A 16,898-nucleotide genomic window follows, 5' to 3' on the forward strand; every position below is an offset into this window, starting at 1 on the left:
CACGCAGGCTTCAGTAGTTGCAGCACGCGGGCTCAGTAGCTGTGGCTCGCGGGCTCTAGAGCACAGGCTCAGTAGTTGTGGCACATGGGCTTAGTTGCTCCGCGGCATGTGGGATCTTCCCGGACCAGGGCTCGAACCCGTCTCCTGCATTGGCAGGCGGATTCTTAACCACTGTGCCACCAGGGAAGGTTTTGATAAAATAGTCTGGAGTGGGGCTCAGGAATCCATTTTTATTGCTAGAATACTAGAATCAGGAAATGCTAAGTTTTATTTGCCAAAATGAATAAGGTGTGTTTTCTGTGGTGGTAGAAGCCTGTGCCTTTATTTCTCAAGGCCTCTATTTTAGGCTTCCTCTAATTACCACCACTTTCTCCCTCAGTAAATCACTGCCCAGCCTTGGTACTGCAGGGAGACCAAGGATTCTACAAGAAGATGCTCACCATCCTCCTGCATCTGTCCTTGAATGGGGGGTGGTGACCTAAGATGGCACAAGTTTCCCCCATCCCCAACCGTGTCCTCAGCTAGAGGAATGTCCTTCATCCTGATGTTCAGGGAGATGGTCAGCAGATGGCACTAACTCACCACGGCTTCCCTCTTTGAATCCATGGGGTAGAGGGGTTGTAGGATGGGGGGAGGTGTTCTTAAAGCTAGTCCACTGGAACTTTTGGTGTACCAGATCTTGAAGACAGTGCTGGGAATGCTTGTTTAGTATTTTCTAAAGGGCACAGATGTCAGGGGTAGAAGGAATGCTGTGTGTCTACTAGCTGGGTCACTCACCAGCTGTGTGACTTCTGGTAAGTTACTTAACTTCATAAGCCTGTTTTTCCAACTATAAATCGGGGTGCTCCTGACCCCCTAGGGTTAATGTAAATAAAAGATTCTGAGTCATAGTATACAGTAGGTGCTTAATAATTTTTTTTTTACTGTGCAATGCTGTAATTTATGGCTTTCCTTTTATGCCTGTAAAAAATTCCTTTTTAGTTACGCTTCCTGGCCAACTTGTTGACAACCTCACCCTATTCCATTATACCTTAGCACTTGTAAGGAGGTCACTTGATTTCAAATGCAAAATTGAAGAAGAGAGATGAAAGAGAGAGGATACAGACCCTTGGTTTATAAGTCCTTTACAATTTGCAATTAATTTGCCTTAGCCATAATATTAGACAATAAGAGATATTTATGCTTTGGTAACAGTTGTAATGATTTATTACTTGCAAGCATCCACTGGGCTGTGTGTGTAAAGTAGTACCCGTTGGTAAATTAGTCAATAAGAAGGAATGAAGAGAAAAGCTTGTGAGCCACCAAAATAGATGTTGCAAAGTTGCCAATTCAAAGTGCATATACTTTGCTTATACCTGGGCCTTCAGAATCTCATTCTGTGTCTATTTACTCATTTCAAATACTGACTTGGTCATATGGATCTCCTTCCCAGAAGTGAGTAAATTAGAAAGGGGAGTGGTGCTAGAAGCAGGCATATTAACCACAGCCAAAGTGTTCTCTGAGAGCCTGACAAAAAAGGAGGAAACGGAGAAGTGGATGCAAGAACTCAGTAAGAAGACAGGGACTTACCTGATGGTCCAGTGGTTAAGACTCCGTGATCCCAATGCAGGGGGCTGGGATTCCGATCCCTGATCAGGGAACTAGATCCCGCATGCCGCAAATAAAAAGATCCCACGTGCCACAACTAAGACCCGGCACAGCCAAATAATTTTTTTTTAAAACTCAATAAAAAGACACGGGCTTCCCTGGTGGCGCAGTGGTTGAGAATCCGCCTGCCGATGCAGGGGACACGGGTTCGTGCCCCGATCCGGGAAGATCCCACATGCCGCAGAGCGGCTGGGCCCGTGAGCCATGGCCACTGAGCCTGCGCGTCCGGAGCCTGTGCTCCACAATGGGAGAGGCCACAACAGTGAGAGGCCCACATACCACACACACAAAAGAATAAAATTAAAATTAAAAAAATTAAAAAAAATTAAAAATAAATAAATAATTAATTAATTAAAAAGACAGACTCACAGATGCAGAAAACAAAAAAACAAATCAGTCGTTACCAGAAGGGGGAGGGGCTTGGAGGTAGGGAAGATAGGTGAAGGGAATTAAGAGGTACAAACCTCCATTTACTAATATATACTGTGTTCATACATTTGTTCAACTGATCCTTAAAATAGCCCTGTGAGGTACATATTATTTTCTCAAGTTTATAGTTGAGGAAACTGAAGCACACAGAGGTTAGATAACTTGTCCAAGATTACACTGCTTGTCCAAGATTACACTGCCAGTAAGTAAAAGAACCAATATTGAACCCAGGTAGCCTGGTTCTATAGTCATGCATTTAACCACCACACTATATTCCACAGGACTCACTATTAGATTGGGATGAAATACACTTTTTTTTTTTTTTTTTTTTTGCAGTACGCGGGCCTCTCACTGGTGTGGCCTTTCCCGTTGCGGAGCACAGGCTCTGGACGCGCAGGCTCAGCGGCCATGGCTCACGGGCCCAGTCGCTCCGCGGCATGTGGGATCTTCCCGGACTGGGGCACGAACCCGTGTCCCCTGCATCGGCAGGCGGACTCTCAACCACTGCGCCACCAGCGAAGCCCCAACATTTATATTTTAAAAGATAAGGACCAAAAAAAAAAAAGAAGGCTCATGTCTGTAAGTAGTATGAGACTCAAAGTAATACTGAGAACATTGTATAGAACTTTACAAAGTGCTTTCACATCCAACTTCTCATCTGATTCTCACAGCAACCCAGTGAGGTACTGTTATCTGCATTCCGGTTTTGCAGCTGAGAAAATCAAGACACAGAGAGTTTAAGTAACTTGCAAAAGGTCACAGCAGAACCAGGATTCATACCCTAATCTCCGCTACTGTTTCGTTACTTCCCTGTATCTTCCTCCAAAAGCTGGTAAGATTTTAGAGATTCACAGAATCTTCACTCCTTACCCAGAAATATCTCACGTAAGGGTCTAAAACGCTGCCATTTCATGAAGGCAGACCACCCCTACCCCCATCCTTCCTTCTCTTAAGGATGACCCAGGGTGTTTGTTAAAACAAACACCAGGCTTCCCTGGTGGCACAGAGGTTAAGAATCTGCCTGCCAATGCAGGGGACATGGGCTTGAACCCTGGTCCAGGAAGATCCCACATGCCGCGGAGCAACTAAGCCCGTGCCCCACAACTACTGAGCCCGTGTGCCTAGAGCCCATGCTCCGCAACAAGAGAGGCCACCGCAATAAGAAGCCCGCGCACCGCAACGAAGAGTAGCCCCCGCTTGCCGCAACTAGAGAAAGCCCACGCGCAGCAACGAAGACCCAACGCAGCCAAAAATAAAATTAATTAATTAATTAAAAAAAATACACCTAGGCCGTTTCTCTAAGGGTTTTTTAAAATATAAATTTATTTATTAATTTATTAATTTTTTGGCTGTGTTGGGTCTTCGTTGTTGCACACGGGCTTTCTCTAGTTGCGGCAAGCGGGGGCTACTCTTCCTTGCGGTGCGCGGGCTCCTCATTGGGGCGGCTTCTTCTGTTGCAAAGCAGGGGCTCTAGGCACGCAGGCTTCAGTAGTTGCAGCACGCGGGCTCAGTAGCTGTGGCTCGCGGGCTCTAGAGCACAGGCTCAGTAGTTGTGGCACATGGGCTTAGTTGCTCCGCGGCATGTGGGATCTTCCCGGACCAGGGCTCGAACCCGTCTCCTGCATTGGCAGGCGGATTCTTAACCACTGTGCCACCAGGGAAGGTTTTGATAAAATAGTCTGGAGTGGGGCTCAGGAATCCATTTTTATTGCTAGAATACTAGAATTAGGAAATGCTAAGTTTTATTTGCCAAAATGAATAAGGTGTGTTTTCTGTGGTGGTAGAAGCCTGTGCCTTTATTTCTCAAGGCCTCTATTTTAGGCTTCCTCTAATTACCACCACTTTCTCCCTCAGTAAATCACTGCCCAGCCTTGGTACTGCAGGGAGACCAAGGATTCTACAAGAAGATGCTCACCATCCTCCTGCATCTGTCCTTGAATGGGGGGTGGTGACCTAAGATGGCACAAGTTTCCCCCATCCCCAACCGTGTCCTCAGCTAGAGGAATGTCCTTCATCCTGATGTTCAGGGAGATGGTCAGCAGATGGCACTAACTCACCACGGCTTCCCTCTTTGAATCCATGGGGTAGAGGGGTTGTAGGATGGGGGGAGGTGTTCTTAAAGCTAGTCCACTGGAACTTTTGGTGTACCAGATCTTGAAGACAGTGCTGGGAATGCTTGTTTAGTATTTTCTAAAGGGCACAGATGTCAGGGGTAGAAGGAATGCTGTGTGTCTACTAGCTGGGTCACTCACCAGCTGTGTGACTTCTGGTAAGTTACTTAACTTCATAAGCCTGTTTTTCCAACTATAAATCGGGGTGCTCCTGACCCCCTAGGGTTAATGTAAATAAAAGATTCTGAGTCATAGTATACAGTAGGTGCTTAATAATTTTTTTTTTACTGTGCAATGCTGTAATTTATGGCTTTCCTTTTATGCCTGTAAAAAATTCCTTTTTAGTTACGCTTCCTGGCCAACTTGTTGACAACCTCACCCTATTCCATTATACCTTAGCACTTGTAAGGAGGTCACTTGATTTCAAATGCAAAATTGAAGAAGAGAGATGAAAGAGAGAGGATACAGACCCTTGGTTTATAAGTCCTTTACAATTTGCAATTAATTTGCCTTAGCCATAATATTAGACAATAAGAGATATTTATGCTTTGGTAACAGTTGTAATGATTTATTACTTGCAAGCATCCACTGGGCTGTGTGTGTAAAGTAGTACCCGTTGGTAAATTAGTCAATAAGAAGGAATGAAGAGAAAAGCTTGTGAGCCACCAAAATAGATGTTGCAAAGTTGCCAATTCAAAGTGCATATACTTTGCTTATACCTGGGCCTTCAGAATCTCATTCTGTGTCTATTTACTCATTTCAAATACTGACTTGGTCATATGGATCTCCTTCCCAGAAGTGAGTAAATTAGAAAGGGGAGTGGTGCTAGAAGCAGGCATATTAACCACAGCCAAAGTGTTCTCTGAGAGCCTGACAAAAAAGGAGGAAACGGAGAAGTGGATGCAAGAACTCAGTAAGAAGACAGGGACTTACCTGATGGTCCAGTGGTTAAGACTCCGTGATCCCAATGCAGGGGGCTGGGATTCCGATCCCTGATCAGGGAACTAGATCCCGCATGCCGCAAATAAAAAGATCCCACGTGCCACAGCTAAGACCCGGCACAGCCAAATAATTTTTTTTTAAAACTCAATAAAAAGACACGGGCTTCCCTGGTGGCGCAGTGGTTGAGAATCCGCCTGCCGATGCAGGGGACACGGGTTCGTGCCCCGATCCGGGAAGATCCCACATGCCGCAGAGCGGCTGGGCCCGTGAGCCATGGCCACTGAGCCTGCGCGTCCGGAGCCTGTGCTCCACAATGGGAGAGGCCACAACAGTGAGAGGCCCACATACCACACACACAAAAGAATAAAATTAAAATTAAAAAAATTAAAAAAAATTAAAAATAAATAAATAATTAATTAATTAAAAAGACAGACTCACAGATGCAGAAAACAAAAAAACAAATCAGTCGTTACCAGAAGGGGGAGGGGCTTGGAGGTAGGGAAGATAGGTGAAGGGAATTAAGAGGTACAAACCTCCATTTACTAATATATACTGTGTTCATACATTTGTTCAACTGATCCTTAAAATAGCCCTGTGAGGTACATATTATTTTCTCAAGTTTATAGTTGAGGAAACTGAAGCACACAGAGGTTAGATAACTTGTCCAAGATTACACTGCTTGTCCAAGATTACACTGCCAGTAAGTAAAAGAACCAATATTGAACCCAGGTAGCCTGGTTCTATAGTCATGCATTTAACCACCACACTATATTCCACAGGACTCACTATTAGATTGGGATGAAATACACTTTTTTTTTTTTTTTTTTTTTGCAGTACGCGGGCCTCTCACTGGTGTGGCCTTTCCCGTTGCGGAGCACAGGCTCCGGACGCGCAGGCTCAGCGGCCATGGCTCACGGGCCCAGCCGCTCCACAGCATGTGGGATCTTCCTGGACTGGGACACGAACCCGTGTCCCCTGCATCGGCAGGCGGACTCTCAACCACTGCGCCACCAGGGAAGCCCGAAATACACTTTTTATTGCATTGTTGAGCTTTAAAAAAATAAGAAAATTTTCCATGAACATGCATGCAAATTCTTATGTTACTACATAGGTTGAAAATTGTCATATAAATGTTTTAAAGAATCAAAAGTAAACTCAGGAATTGTTTTTAAAATGAGCAAGCAATTGGAGGCTATCAAAAGTGACCAGAAGGGGGAGTTCCCTGGTGGACCAGTGGTAAAGAATCTGCCTTCCAATGCAGGGGATACAGGTTCAATCCCTGGTCAGGAAACTAGGATCCCACATGCTGCAGGGCAGCTAGGCCCGCGTGCCACAACTACTGAGCTCATGCGCCTCAACTAGAGAGCCTGCATGCCGCAAACTACAGAGCCCACCTGCCCTGGAGCCTGCACGCCACAGGTAGAGAAGAGAAAAACCGCACGCCACAACTAGAGAGAAGCCCAGGCGCCGCAACAAAAGATCCCGAGTGCCTCAACAAAGATCCCAAGTGACGTAACTAAGACCCGATGCAACCAAAAATAAATATAAATAAATAAATAATAAATAAATAAATCTTAAAAAAAAAAAAGTGACCAGAGGGGACTTCCCAGGCAGTCCAGTGGTTAAGACTCAGCACTTCCACTGAAGGTTCCTGGTCGGGGAACTAAGATTCCACATGCCATGCGGTGTGGCAAAAAAAAAAAAGGGGGACCAGGTATTTTGAAAAAGAACCCCAACAACAAAAACCTTGAGATTAAAAATATAATTGTTAAAATTATATGACTAAAATTGAATTAGTGTTTGTGTAGTGGCAAAACTGTCTTCAAGCATTAGGACAAAATTAAGACATTTTCAGATAATAAAAGCTGATAGAACAAAGTTGCAAGACTCACACTTCTTGGTTTCAAAACTTACTACAAAGCTACAGTAATCAAGACAGAGTGGTACTGTCATAAGAATAGATATACCGAGCAATAGAATAGAATTGAGAGTCCAGAAATAAACCCTCACTTTTACAGTCAATTGATTTTCAATGAGTGCCAAGCCCAGTCAACGAGAAAGAAGAGTCTTCACCAAATGATGCTGGGTCAGCTGGATATCCATATACAAATGAAGTTGGATCTCTACCTATATACATATACATAAATTTACTCAAAATGAATCAAAGACCTAAATGCAAATGCTAAAATATAAAACTCTTAGAAGAGAATCTAGGTATAAGTTCATGACCTTGGATTAGGTAACAGTTTCTTAAATACGACACCAAAAACATAAGCAATCAAAAACAAATAAATTGGACTTTAGCAAAATTAAAATATTTTGTGCTTCAAAGGACACTATCAATAAAGTGAAAATACAACCAATAGAATGGGGAAAAATATATTTGTAAATCAAGTATTGATAAGGGCCTAGTATTCAGAATATATAAAGAACTCTTACAACTCAACAGTAAAAAGACAACACAGTTTTAAAAGGGGGTGCTATAGACTGAACGTCTGTGTCCTCCCAAAATTCATATGTTGAAACCTAATGCCCAGTGTGATAATATTAGGAGCTGGAGCATTTGGGAAGTGATTAGGTCATAAGGGTAGAGCCCTCATTAATGGGATTAGTGTCTTTATAAAATAGGCCCCAGAGAGCACTCTTGCCCTTTTGAACCAGGAAGTGGACCCTCACCAGACACCAAATATATCAGCACCTTCATCTTGGACTTCCCAACCTTCAGAACTATAAGAAATACATTTCTATTGTTTATAAGCCACTCAGTCTTTGATAGTATTGTTGTAGCAGCTCAAATAGATAAGACAATGAGCAAAGAATTTGAATAGACATTTGTCCAGAGAAGATATACAAATGAGTATGTAAGTATATAAAATAAATAATAAGTAAAAAGAAATAAGTATGTAAAAAATGCTCAACATAACTAGCCATTAGGAAAATGCAAATCAAAACCACAATGAGATACCACTTCACACTCACTAGATGGCTATAACTCAAAAAAAGCAGAAAACACCCAAGTGGTGGCAAGGATGTAGAGAAATTAGAACCCTCATACAGTGCTGGTAGGAATGTAAAATGATGCAGCTGCTGTGGAAGACAATTTGGCAGTTCCTCAAAAGTTAAACACAGAAATACTACATGAGGACTTCCCTGGTGGAGCAGTGTTGAAGAATCCCCCTGCCAATGCTGGGGACACGGGTTCGAACCCTGGTCTGGGAAGATCCCACATGCCGCGGAGCAACTAAGCCCATACGCCACAACTACTGAGCCTGCGCTCTAGAGCCCATGAGCCACAGCTACTGAGCCTGCGTGCCACAACTACTGAAGCCCGCGTGCCTAGAGCCCGGGCTCCACAATAAAAGAAGCCACTGCAATGAGAAGCCCACGCACCACAACAAAGAACAGGCCCCACCAGCCACAACTAGAGAAAGCCTGCGCATAGCAACGAAGACTCAACACAGCCAATAAATAAATAAATAAATTTATGAAAAAAAAAAAGAAATACTACATGACTCAGAACTTCTACTCCTGGGTATATACCTAAGAGAACTGAAAAGATATGTTCATACAAAAACTTGTACAGGAGTGTTCATAGCAACATTATTCAAAATAGGCAAAAAATGGACACAACCCAAATATTAATCAACTGATTAATAGATAAATGGTGGTATATCCATACAATGAAATACTATTCAGTTGTAAAAAGTAATGGCATATTGATACATGCTACAATATTGATGAACCTTGAAAATATGCTAAGTGAAAGAGACAAGTGCATATTGTTGGACTGCATTTATATGAAATGTCCAGAATAGGCTAATCCATAAAGACAAAGTAGTTGCCAGGGCCTTGGGGGATGAGGGTCAGGGAGTGACTACTAATGAGTATGGGGTTTCTCTCTGGGATGAAAATGTTCTGGAATTAGAAAGTGATGGTGTGAATATACTAAAATATACTAAAAGCCATTAAATTGTATACTTTAAAAAACTGTGAATTTTACGGTATGTGAATTAAATTTCAATTTAAAAAATCTGATAGCTCTACCCACAACAGATCTTCACTAAAATAATTTCTAAAAGATATTCTTCAGGAAGAAGAAAAATGACTTTAAAAGCAAGATCTGAGGTGGTAAACATGCAAATAAATTTAAACAAACTGTATAAAATGATACTTTTTTTTATAAAATAAAGATTTTGAAGGGCAAATAAAAAGGAATTAAAATATTGTTTGAGGGGCAAAGATACTGTTTAACTTTGATTTTGTTAAAATCAATATGTATAATAAAAATCAGGACTTCCCTGTTGGCGTAGTGGTTAAGAATCCGCCTGTCAATGCAGGGGACACGGGTTCGAGCCCTGGTCCGGGAAGATCCCACATGCCGTGGAGCAACTAAGCCCGTGAGCCACAACTACTGAGCCCACGTACCACAACTACTGAGCCCATGTGCCACAACTACTGAAGCCCGCATGCCTAGAGCCTGTGCTCTGCAACAAGAGAAGCCACCGCAATGAGAAGCCTGTGCACCACAACAAAGACCCAACACAGCCAAAAATAAATAAATAAATAAATAAATAAATTTTAAAAAGAGAAAGCACTAAAAGAATAGAAAAGGTATAAAACTTCTAAGTCAATATGAGGGGAAAAATGGAATAAGAAAAATATTACTCAATCCAAAAGCTGACAATAAAAGTGATTTTTAAAAAAACCCCACCAGGTAAGATGGTAAAAAGAAGTCCAAATATAACTGTAACCACCATATGTACTTACAAGACTCACAGTTAAAAGACATTGTTAGATTGAATAAAATAAACTAAAATCCAGCTATAATGCTGTTTACAAGAAACACATCTTTAAACAAGACACATAAGCTTAAAAGTAAAAAGATAGAAAAGACATACTGAGCAAATACTAACCAAAAAGGGAGTTGGGAGCTATATTATTAGACAAAATAAACTTTAAGACAAAAAAAGCATTATAGGAACAAAGAACATAACTACATATTGATAAAAGATTCAACTCACAAGCAGGCATGAAAATTCAATACATAATTAACATAGCCTCAAAATATGTAAAGCCAAAATTGAAGAATCACAGGGAGAAATTGACAAGCACATCATTTAGTGGATGATTTCAACACACTCCTCATTTATGGAACTAAACAATTAAAAAGTATAAGTCAATGGTCCTGTATGGAGACCTGCACCCAATGATTAGAGAATATACTTTTTTTAAATTGCACATAGAAACTACAAAAACTGACCAAGTACTAGGTCACGAAGTAATACACAACAGATTTCAAAGAACTGGTACCACACAGATTTCATTCGATGTATTTAAAGTCCCCTGATGTTTGGAAATGGAAAACTCTAAACTCCCAGTAAACCCACTGTTGGACTGCACCCTGCAGGCCTTGCAAGCCTTATAGTAGCCCAGCCTCCAGACCAAAGAGCTCGGAGACAGCCAGACATTAATGGTTTATTGGACAGGGGATCTTACATGTCCAAAACAAAAGGTACGGGACTTCCCTGGTGGCGCAGAGGTTAAGAATCCACCTGCCAATGCAGGATACACAGGTTCGATCCCTGGTCTGGGAAGATCCCACATGCCGCGGAGCAACTAAGCCCATGCACCACAACTACTAAGCGTGCGCTCTAAAGCCCACGAGCCACAACTACTGAGCCTGCGTGCCACAACTACTGAAGCTCACGTGCCTAGAGCCCCTGCTTGCCACATCCAGAGAAAGCCTGCGAGCAGCAAAGACCAAATGCAGCCAAAAATAAATAAATAAATTTATTAAAGAAGCTAAACAAAAGGTCCTGGAGAGATGCTACTTGGGGGAGAAGGAAGCTGCCATTTATAAGGGGAACTGAAGTCAGGTTGACTCATCAGTTACCAAGGAAACCAGCGGCTGGGGCAGGGGGCAAGCATGTAGATAGTGACTAATTAAGTCCTATAATTAAGACAATTGGATGGTCATGTGAGTGAAGCAGGGCGTGGTTGAGCAGGGGATGTACAGAGGCCAAGAGAACACCCATCTTGAATGGCCTGACCATACACCCACAGTGATCTGCTCACTGTCCCACTGAAAGTATCCACCTCCCAGGGGGGTCTCCCCAACTCTCCAAGATCCCTTTCCTCTGAGAATTGTGCCACCTCCCCAGCAACTATGACTGTATCATAGGACTGCCCTTTATACTCCACTCCCCACTATGGCCACAGTTGTTTGGACTAGAGGTACAGCCCCAATTCGAAATGAGCCAATCAGAATCTCTAAGGAACCCGGGCTTAGGTGAGGGCTCTTCATTAGCTTTAAGAGATGGCCACCTCTTCTATGAACCCTGGGGAGCAGAGAAAGCTGATCTGCAAAGAAACTAGGGGTTCCTACAGAGAGGAAAGACCACACAGTAAGAGGGAGAGACTGAAAAACAGACTGACTAGAGAGAGGGACTTAGAAAGAGAGACAGTCAGAGAGACAGGTTGACAAATAGAGAATGTAGAACAAGACTGAGTTAAATTGAGAAGGATGAAATAAAATTCATATTTCATGGCAAAACAAAATTTAAACAAATCTTTTTCTCCGCCTGTTTGGGTCTCTTCCCTCCCCTTTAGTGTGTATTGTACATCTGCATTAACCAGACCTCCTTACGAGATAACATTTCTCTTTTTTTTTTTGCATTAACCAGACCTCCTTACGAGACAACATTTCTTTTTTTTTTTTTTGCATGCCACGTGGCATGCAGGATCTCAGTTCCCTGACCGGGTGTCGAACCCGTGCCCCCTGCAGTGGAAGCACAGAGTCCTAACCACTGCCATAAAATATGAATTTTATTTAATCAATTTTCCCATTTTGAAAATTAATCTTTAGATAGAAAGCGTTAGATGATCAAATATTTGGTCCCTCAATGTCAGGGTGGTTGCTTACCTGCCCTGGGTCTATCATGTCCCTTGATGTCAGGTCTTAATAGCTCTGTTCTTTCTTTTCTTTTAGGGGTTGTACTGTGTAAGATGTCTGGCAAGGACTAATGGTCAATTCCAAGTTGTTCAATATGATCTATGCCAATTTAATCTTGCTTGTGCACTGTGAGTGTTCATTAATTTACAGAGAACTATAGATGTGAACAAAATTGACAGGAGCAGTAACAATGTCATTAGTAAATGTTTAAGCCAAGGTCCTCCTAAACCAAACCATTTTCCCAGTATTTTTCCTAAACTGGGAAGAGGATCATTCAGAGCAGAAATTTGATTCTTCATGTGTCATAAGATGAGTTAACAAATATCTCAGCCAAATGGTCACACCATTGGAAAACTGATAGAACCCAGTGTGCTCACATTAAAGGCCGATTACAGGGGCTGTTTCCAAGACTACCTGTAGGTGACCTTGAGCCCAAGGGAAACCAACTGTGCATCTTCCTAGCCAACCTGGGGAGAGCCAAGGCCATAAACTTGTTCCACAAATTCACTGGATCCTGTTAGGGGCTACCCAATATCTAACATCTAGTGAAAAGGATTACTTTTGACCAGGTTCAGAACAGTTGTCATTAATTGGCTGAGTAAGAGGGTCCCACTTAGTGATATTGGCAGTAAAATTAGCTTGCATGGTACTAGAGTTTCCTTATTCTAAAATAAAATTACTAAGAGCCATCCAATTAGAGCCTTTGGAGAGGAAAATCCACCAAGGTAACCTAGGAGTACTGGACATAGGTAATTGGCCACAAACCCAGAAATTGGATTGATTTTTGAAACTTGCAAATGATTGGGCCCAAGGAAAAAATACATTTGGTTAAAAAGCAAAAGTGTGAGCAATTGTCTAAGTAATTAGTATACAGGCCTGGTCCAGCATCTTGGGTCAGCTGTCTACTTCAGATGTCATCTTCTTGTTGCCCTGGTCTGGTAGTGTTTGTCTTAGTTAGTCAAAGTTGGGTGTTAGAAACAGGAGTTGCAGTTCACTCAGGAGAGAAGGCCTGATATGGTACCTTTCAATGTGGCTGTAAAGTCCTTTATCTGATGTCTTTTCCAGTATGCATAATCCCCTGGTTGCAGGAGACACATCTGATCTTCATCCAAAGATAGATGACTGTGATAAGCTTCCGAAATAAACTTTACAATAATATAACATAACAACAAGGAGTCATATGAGAAGTGAGCCTTTAGCAGTAAATACAGACCTCAATTAACAAAACTAGAATTTAATATCTACTGAAACATATTTTTTTCTCTCTAAAATTACCCTCATTTCTACAAAATATAGTCAAATTCAGACTAATTTGTTTGCAAAATAAGTCTGGTTTTTGTAAACTTAGCCTGATTATTTACATAAGTGTAACTGATCACATAGGCTCTTTTAACTTGGCTGTGCTGGAACTTTTCAAATGGAATTTCAGATTAACCTGTTGTTTTGTTTTGTTTTGTTTTGAGGATTACTTTTTTAAAATAAATTTATTTATCTGGCTGCGTTGGGTCTTTGTTGCTGTGTGTGGGCTTTCTCTAGTTGCGGCAAGTGGGGGCTACTCTTCGTTGCGGTGTGTGGGCTTCTCATTGTGGCAGCTTCTCTTGTTGCGGAGCACGGGCTCTAGTCGCGCGGGCTTCAGTAGTTGTGGCACACGGGCTCAGTAGTCATGGCTCGTGGGCTCTAGAGTGCAGGCTCAGTAGTTGTGGTACATGGGCTTAGCTGCTCCTTGGCGTGTGGGAATCTTCCTGGACCAGGGCTAAAACCCGTGTCCCCTGCATTGGCAGGAGGATTCTTAACCACTGCACCACCAGGGAAATCCCTCAGATTAAGCTTTTAAAAGGCCTCTCAAGGGCAGGAAAGCCACGCCAAGGGCTTGTCACAGATTCCGCCTGTGATATCTATAGATTTGGGTGAATTCCTCACATTTCCCCCAAAGTACCTTGAGACTCCTGTACCTGTTAGCAGGTAGCCGTCCTTATTTGCTTGATAAAGTTGCTGGGAAACTAAGAGATTCCAATTTCTGGAGGGATCAGGTAGAGAGAAAAGACATGTTTCAGTTCTATTTACAAAGGTATAATTTACCAAATTGCCATAAGTCATAATCAGCTTGAGAGTGATGGCCTAGATTCTGATGGCTTTGCAGTTCCTGGTTCTGGTCCTTCCTGATGTCTGCTGGCACCCCTGTTACTTATAACCAAAAGTATTCCAGTGTACGGTCCCATCTTTACTCCTTGGCTCTAGCTGATCCCTTTGCCTGGAACTCCACCTATCCTGCACTGCTTCCAACTTGGCTTGTCTAAGTTCTCTCAATCCTTCAAGATTGAGAGAGCTTGGTGACATTTTTCTCTACCAACTCAGCTGCTGGAACTCTCCAAACTGTAGAGAGCATTCTGCCTGGAACGTCCTTGGTTGGAAACAGAAGCAGCCTGATTGGCCCCTCTGTCTTCCTGCCCGTGCCCTTCCTCCCTGCCATCTGGTGTCTGTCTTCTTACAGTTCAATCTCAGTAACTGAGTTATCAGCCAGTGCACGATAGTTTGAGACAAAATCCCGGGGCTTTTTTTTTTTTGGCAGTACGCGGGCCTCTCACTGTTGTGGCCTCTCCCGTTGCGGAGCACCGGCTCCGGATGCGCAGGCTCAGCGGCCATGGCTCACGGGCCTAGCCGCTCCGCGGCATGTGGGATCCTCCCGGACCGGCACACGAACCCGTGTTCCCTGCATCGGCAGGCGGACCCTCAACCACTGCGCCACCAGGGAAGCCCCCGGGGCTTTTTTGAACTGAACATTTTGTCCATCCAGTCTGCAGAGTCTCCACAGGGGAAGGGAACACCCAATGAATCATCAGCTGTTTGTTAAAACAAAAGCATCCTGGGAACTGTGCTCTTAGCCTCACTGAAAATCATGGAAAGGACTTTAGAGGTGGTTTAGAGTCAATCTAGATAAATTCTTCATTTAAATTTTTTCCTATTTATTTACTGATAATTTAGATATAATTTACACATAACATTGTATTAGTTTTAGGTGTACAACCAACCCTTTCATTTATTTATTTGTTTGTTTATTCATTTATTTAGGCTGCGCTGCACAGCCAGCAGGATCTTAATCTTAATCAGGGACCGAACCCGAGCCCCTGCAGAGTGCAGAGTCTTAACCACTGGACCGCCAGGGAAGTTCCCCAACCCCTTCATTTATAGGTGAGGAAAATGACAACCAAAGTCAGACAGCTAGCAGGGAGCACAACTGTCTTTGGAAGCAAGATGCTGAGAAAGTAGGTGTCATGAGTTCAACTCAATAGTGTTTCCTGTCTGAAAAGAGAGGTATCTGCCATCCCTTCCCAGCCTCCACCTCCTGGTTTTGCACAAGCTTGTGCCCCTTGCTCCTGACAGCCACACCTTCAGCAAGCCAGCTCCTAGCTATCATTCAGACCTGAAATTAAATGTCACCTCCTCTGAGACGCCTCCTCTGACCGCCGTCCCCTCCAAATCTGGTGCCACTATGTGTAGTATATTTTATATACTCACGAAGGCCTGTCTACTTGCACACATGGGTTTGCATAGAATAGGCACTCAATAAATGTTTGATGAGTGAAGAAAGAAAAATCAAGTACCAGCTACTGCTTGCTGGAATCTATTTATTCAGGCCCTCAATGGAGAAAAGAAAGGGAAGGCCATAGGTTGGGAGCCCAGTCAGCCCCTTTCCCAGTGGCCTGTTTTGGTGAGTTTCAAGGGAACTGGATGGTCAGGTTGAAGCAGCACATACTCACTCCTGAAGCAGCGAGGCATCTGTGCTGTAGAGAGCTGAACACAGACCCCTTGGCAGGGGCAGTCAACCTTCCCAACCCCCAACCCATGAAGTCAGTGGGAGCCACTCCCTGGGAAGCATAGTCTGTAAGGTAGGTCAAGGAGCAATCAAAGGCCACTAGGCCCCAGCCCGACATACACCCACTTTCTCAGAGGTCATGAGGATGGGGTGCTCAGCCAGAGAAATTTCTAATTGATTATGAACCAAACCCCTGGGAGCTGGGCAGATGCTGATCCAAGAGTACAAATCCAGGCCAGACCAGAGGTGGCCAGAAGGAACTGCACCGGGCCAGCCAGGGGATCAAGGAGAGCTTTTTGTCCTGATTGTAAATGATGCCCTCTCCTCCCCCAATCCCCTTGGCCTCTTTCCTAATAGATTCTGGAGAGGTTGGGAAAGAGGCAATCAGTGCATCCTACTCAACCCTACATCCCTGGCTATTGATGCCTCCAAGATCACTTTGGCACCATCCAGTGGCCTCTGATTTACTGTTTTAAACCAAACACCTTCTCCAAAAACAAAAAATCCTGTCCTTTGGATCAGTCATCCAGTCATTTTACTCAAGGGACAGAGGCTGTTACCTGGCAGAGGCTGTTACACACAGAGGCTGGTGTCTGGAAAAGCTGGGCAACTTTAGAAGAGCTTGGAATAAAAAAAGAAAAAGCCCATCACTTCTGAGTGAGGTCAGCCAGCCCAGCTGGAGAAGGCAGCAGGCTGTGGGGGAATGCCAAAGGACCACTGGGCCAGCTAGCCAGACCCTGGGCCAAGCCACTGTATAAGCTTCCCAGTACTGGAATGAAAGAAAGGAAAAAAAAAATCAGGACATGTTTTCAGCTTTGCTCAGGGGCCCAGAACATCTGGGAGGGGCTCACAACTCCAGAAATCTCTGCTCTTCTCTGCAAATGGAAAATATGATCTATGAGAACAAACTTGACCAGTAGAATATGTGCCTAGTCACCCAGCCCTGTAACTTAGGGTTAGGTGGCACTGTGCCTCATGCCACCTGGTGACCACTTTCCAGAGA

The sequence above is a fragment of the Physeter macrocephalus genome, chromosome 11 (assembly GCF_002837175.3).
Source record: "Physeter macrocephalus isolate SW-GA chromosome 11, ASM283717v5, whole genome shotgun sequence".
Lineage (NCBI taxonomy): Eukaryota > Metazoa > Chordata > Mammalia > Artiodactyla > Physeteridae > Physeter > Physeter macrocephalus.